This window comes from Symphalangus syndactylus, chromosome 5 (assembly GCF_028878055.3).
Source record: "Symphalangus syndactylus isolate Jambi chromosome 5, NHGRI_mSymSyn1-v2.1_pri, whole genome shotgun sequence".
In the NCBI taxonomy this organism is placed as follows: Eukaryota; Metazoa; Chordata; class Mammalia; order Primates; family Hylobatidae; genus Symphalangus; species Symphalangus syndactylus.
In genome coordinates this window covers 55,620,817-55,626,857 of record NC_072427.2, presented here as the reverse complement: position 1 = coordinate 55,626,857, position 6,041 = coordinate 55,620,817, and the positions used below count along the sequence as shown (strand labels likewise).

At 43.7% G+C, this 6,041-nt stretch overlaps 1 pseudogene; it reads right to left on the bottom strand.

The window, feature by feature from the left end:
- Positions 1-3,033: 3,033 nt before the first annotated feature.
- On the bottom strand, positions 3,034-4,790 carry LOC129481575 (uncharacterized; annotated as a pseudogene).
- Positions 4,791-6,041: the final 1,251 nt, after the last annotated feature.

The window sequence follows — 6,041 nt, the reverse complement described above, 5'->3', positions numbered from 1 at the left end:
TATTAAAACTTGAGAAAGTTACATTTGTCTTATCTGAATTCCTTTCTTGGGAAACCAACCATCAGGCCTCCCAGATAGTTATCAAGGAACTGAAACTTACCAGATCACCACATCTGGACCATAAGACACCAGACCACCTCACCCATCACAATTGCCTAACCAACTACCTGCTTCCTGTCGACCAACTCCTCTTCCTCACCCTTCCCTAAGTCCTGTTTTTCCATACATGGTTACATTTCTTCCCTCCTAAATAAACACCTGGTTTTAGTCAGTTGAGGAGACAAATTTGAGATTGATTTCCCATCTCCTTAGCTGCAGCACCCAATTGAAGCCTTCTTCCCTAGCAGCACTCATTGTCTCCATGATTGGTTTTCTGTGCTGTGAGCAACAGGACCTAGACCAAACTCCTTGATGTTTTGGTAGCAATATGAGGTACTCACCATAAGCAAATTCACAAAGGTAGAATAAGTAGAGTATAGGTTACCAGGACTGGGGAAGGGAAAGGGGAAGTTACCATTTAATGGGTAAAGAGCTTCTGTTTAAGATGGTGAAAAAGTTCTGGAAATGAATAGTGGTGATGGTTATACAACAATGGGAATTAACTAAATGCCACTGTACACATAAAAATGGCTAAAATGGAACATTTTAAATTATGCATATTTACAATTAACACATTTTAAAAATTACAGTATTACACTATTACTATATATTAATTATACCTCATAAAGTTGATTGGCAAGGATAGAAGGATATACAATTTGATAAATACTCAAAAGTTGGAAGTTCTAACAAAAGGCATTTTAAACACATTGACAGATTATATATTGATACAATTTCTTTAAGAGTATTTCAGCAATTTTTCAGAAGTCACAAAGATATTTACCGCCTTCTACCCATTTGTTCTAATTTGTTCTAATTCTATGAATCTTACCTAAAGGGAAAAAGAAAAAGGGGGCATAAAGATTTAATCTCAAAAATGTTCATCAAAACGTTGTTTCCAACATTATAATAATATCCAAAATTAGTAAACAAAATGATCAGATATTCACAACATATAAAAAGTTTACCTTAATTATTATGTATTTTATTTTTAAATGTTAATAGCATTTAAAATACATAATTGTTACGGGGGAAAACAAACTTATAAAATTATATCATGTGATTCTAATTTTTTATATGCAAAACAAAACTAAGGAATAAATATACCTACTTCAATAATAGTTATCTCCCAGACTACGTTAAGGACCCTTTATCATATGCTATCAAGGTAATATAACCTGAGATCAGAGAAAACCTCGCTAGAAGTGGCTTTGAATGGAGAAAGAGAATAAAAGAAGATTCCTACCAGAGAAATTGTCTACCTCAGTATCATTTTATTCAAATTAAAACTGTTTTACAACCAAACTTCAATTTTTAAAAGCGGAGGAAAAATAGTATGTGTGAATTTTGGTATCCAAGGGGATACTAGAACCAATCTCCGGGCTGATACAGAGGGATGACTGTACTTGGAAATGATTTGGAATGTCTGTTTGAAAATGTCAGCAGGGGGCACCCCATTCAAGGATATAACACATTTTAAATAAAAGAGTTTAAATAAATATTTCATTGATTCATTTTTAATGAGCATATCATAAGCCTTCTCAAAGTATTAAATCCTAATTTCTATTACCAGATTTTACTTTGGGAGAGTAACATTAGAAGATGTATAACAAGAACTACTCTTATTATTAAGCATTTTCTAAACTCCTATTGTTTCACCCATATTTTACCAGCATAGAAGAATAATTATTATACCACTGCCACAATTCACAAAATCCTTTCACCTCCGTTTTTTCATGTGCCTGTCCTAACAATCATGAGATAAGCAAGCTTCATGATAATAACTGCAACTTCTACAACCCCAACCCCATTGTAAATGAAATACTCACTAAGAATCAGGCACTATACAAGGTATCTCATATATTTACCTCATTCAAAGTGGAATAATTACCAAAAATCTATGAAGTAGTTATCTCATCCCCATCCCAATTTTACAGATGAGGAAACTGTGGCTCAGCAATTAAAGTAATTGGCCCAGAAAGCAGATCTTTGATCCACACCCAGGTCTGTCTGAATCCTAAACCTATGCCATTTCCTTGTCCCACCCACAGAAACAGAGATTGAGAAAAAGATAATCATTTGGCCAAGTCTTATAGGCAACCGGAACCCAGAGCCTTCTAACACTTGATCTACGGTGCTTTCTACCTGGTATGTTGCTTCTATAAAAAGCAAGGACACTTCCTTGCATCGGGAGTTTATAAATCATAATGTCATTAGATTATAAATAACAACATAGGGAAACTATGTGCTACATGAGGGACAGATAAGGGTGGCCAAGGGAAACTTTGAGGAAGTATAACTAAATTAATACACAGGAATCAGGGTTGAAGTATTTTATAACCAATACTCAAAACAGTAACAGACTGGCACAGTGGCTCACTCCTGTAATCCTAACACTTTGGGAGTCAGAGATGGGAGAATGACTTGAGCCCAGGAGTTGGAAACCAGCCTGGGCAACACAGTGAGAGACCTTGTCTCTACGAAAATAAAAAAACAAGAATAGTTCATAGTTTCCAGGAGTAGCTTAGATAATCCCAGAATTGTATATTAGGAGAAGGGCTATTTTTAAATATTCCAAAATTTATAATTGGAATGCCCATAAAAATTGCCTATGAGTAGAGTCATTGTTATGTCAGAAAAATTTATGATATTTAGGACTCTGCTTTTGATAAATATGTGTGCTGTAACTACTTAATAAAGTCATGAAAAATAATTTTTAAAATATAAATGTTACTTACATATCCCAGTTTGCAGCTATCCACAAATGCTGGATTAGCAATTGGAACTAGAATAAAAAATGTAAATGTAAAAAAAGAAAAAATTAAAATATTTAAGTTACGAAACACAGAAAGTGACAGCAAAGTTAACAGCTCAGATCTTTATAAAAAGGAAATTTACACTGTACACCAAAAATGATATTTACTAAATTACAAAGACACTAGTATATTAGTAAGATTAAAATAAAAACTAAGAACAGTACTTTTAGTTTCTTCTACCACTTTATATTCTCTAAATGACTGCCCTTACCAGATAGACACACATCAACTATCAAAAAAAGTAACCTTAATAGTATCCTGGAAGCAAATGAACTTAAATTTTTTCAAGCCAATTCCCAAATGAGGGCCCACTACAGAAAACACCTCCGAACCACCGTAATTCCTTTCTGAGGATGATTCCAAACACTCTGCAAATCGATGCTAAACATGAGCCAAAAGAAACAAAAAAACTCTGACAAATTCCCATGAGCTTACCAATGGACCAAGATTGTCCAAAACGTAATATTCCCAGAGGATAGGAAAAAAATGTCTTAGAGGGTTGATGTCTGCCTTCAATGTCACAGCAGAAACCTTGCAGGTTACCAGATGACCCAGTAAAGGAACCAACACCCCCAACCCATTCCACATGGGCAGTTCATTCCAGTCACTGATGAGAAGGGAAAAGGTCTGTCTTATGATATCACATTTTTTTTTTTTCTGAGATGGAGTTTCGCTCTTTGTGCCCAGGCTGGAGTGCAATGGCGCGATCTCGGCTCACTGCAACCTCTGGCTCCCAGGTTCAAGTGATTCTCCCGCCTCAGCCTCCCCAGTAGCTGGGATTACAGAAGTGCGCCACCACGCCCGGCTAATTTTGTGTTTTTAGTAGAGACGGGGTTTCACCATGTTGGCCAGGTCTCCAACTCCTGACCTCAAGTGATCAGCCTGGTTGGCCTCTCAAAGTGCTGGGATTACAGGCGTGAGCCACTATGCCAGGCCAAAAAAACGAAAATCTTAAAGGCCTTTCCCCTTCCCCGCCTGGGCTCAAACAACGCGGGAGCCGCCTTGCCCCGCCCTGTCGCGGTCCCGAGAGCAGGTCGGCTGACTGAGGGCGACCATGGGTCCCAAGAGGGCTCCAGCAGCCGCGGGCTCCCACCTCGAGGCGCAGCGACAGGGGCCGAGAGAGGCCAGCAGCCCCCAAGCCAGCCCCGCGCTAGGAGTTGGAGAGACGCGCCCTCCGCCTTCTCCCACCCAAGCCTCGCGCAGTGCCGGGGCGGGCCAGTTGCGGGAGAAAGGGGGGGGGAATCAGGGCCTCTCTGGGGCAGGTTCCCCTTTGTCCTGGGACTCTGGGCGCCCTCTTTCCGCTCTCGCCCTGCCCCGCGAGGCCGCCACCCGGCGACTCACCTTGATGTTGCGGTGGAGCGTGAGCCGCGGCTGTGGTTCCTGGTTCTCGTGGAAGATACAGGCCAGCAACTTCAGTTTGGCCTTGACCCTGACACGGACATCTTCCCCTCATCTCCGACGGGAGGGGCGCGGAAAAGGAGCCTGTCCGGAGCCGCTGTCATGGCCGCGACCACCCGGCGGGGCCCCCGGCCGAGCTCTCGCGGCTCCACCTCTCCCCGCCGCCGTGATCCTCGTGGGAGCGCAGCTGGAAAATGGCAAGGGACACCGAGGACTTGGCGGGAGCTGTGTGGCGGCCTGGGAGGCTGCTGCCTTTGTAACCGACTCCACTGACAGCAGGCGCGGCTCCCCTCAAGCAGCAGCTTAAAAGGGTAACAGCACCACCGCCCCCGCTACCGCCTGGGAAAGGGCTGCCCCTACCCCGCCCCCGTCGCCCCTCACATCTTACCCCTCACCCCTCAACCCGACACGCCCCGGGTGCACGCGCTCCCGGCTGCCCCCTCCTCTCTTGACCCAGCACCTTTCCGCCCGACCCATCTGGTCCCTTCCTCACACTCGTGACTGGGCGGCACAACCACCAACTCTGTGTGTGGGTGTGTGTGTGTGTCCGTCCCTGTCCCAAGGGGGCGTGGCTCACGCCTGTAATCCCACTACTTTGGGAGGCCAACGCGGGCGGATCAGGTCAGGAGATAAGACCATCCTGGCTAAAACGTGAAACCCCATCTCTACGAAAAAAAATGCAAAAAATTAGCCCGGCGTGGTGGCTGGCGCCTGTAGTCCCAGCTACTTGGGAGGCTGAGGCAGGAGAATGGCGTGAACCCGGGAGGCGGAGCTTGCAGTGAGCTGAGATCACACCACTGCACTCCAGCCTGGGCGACAGAGCAAGGCTCCATGTCAAAAAAAAAAACAAAAAAAAAAACCTCAAAGGATCACTAGTGGTCAGCAACTATATGCAAAGAAATAGGAAAACCTACTAAAAATGGATAAATTTCCAGACACATCTAGCCTACCAAGATTGAACCATGATGAAACCCAAAACCTGAACAGACCAATAACAAATAATGGGATCAAAGTGGTAACAAAAAGTATCCCAGCAAAGAAAAGCCTGGGACCCGATGATTCACTGCTGAATTCTAGCAAACATTTAAAGAAGAACTAATACCAACCTTACCCAAACGATTCCAAAAATAGAGGAGGGAATACTTGCAAACTCATTCTACAAGGCTAGCATTACCCTGATACCAAAATCAAAGATACAAACAAAAAAAGAAAACTACAGGCCAGTATCACTGATGAATATTGATACAAAAATCCTCAATAAAATATTGGCTAACTGAATTCCACAACACATTAAAGTTGGGGTGCAGTGTCGCAGGTTCACTCAACCCTTCCCGTTTTCCTCTCTGTGTGCGTCTGCTTTGCCGTGTTCCCTGGTGGCAGTGGCAGTGGCAGTGGCAATGTTGGTGCATAGGCCTCCCAGGACAAGGGGAAAGTGAGTATGCCCTTTTCTTGCCTCCTGCCAGGTGTCTGCAGCCTGGCACAAGCTGTGGCCAGGTCTCCAAGCAAGGGACCTGGAGATGTTCTTTTCCAATTCCTGGATTGGTAACTTGAGGCAAATTCTGGGCACTAGAGTCAGAACTAAGAGGAGACTGAATCAGGGGAGTCTGGGGTCCTGAGAGGCAGAGACCTGAAATCGTCCAGAGCATGTGGGGAGCTGGCTGCATGTTCAGACCAGTTGCTTCTCTCTGTGCCTCAATGTTCCAGGTACCCTTGGAGGGGCTGAGATCC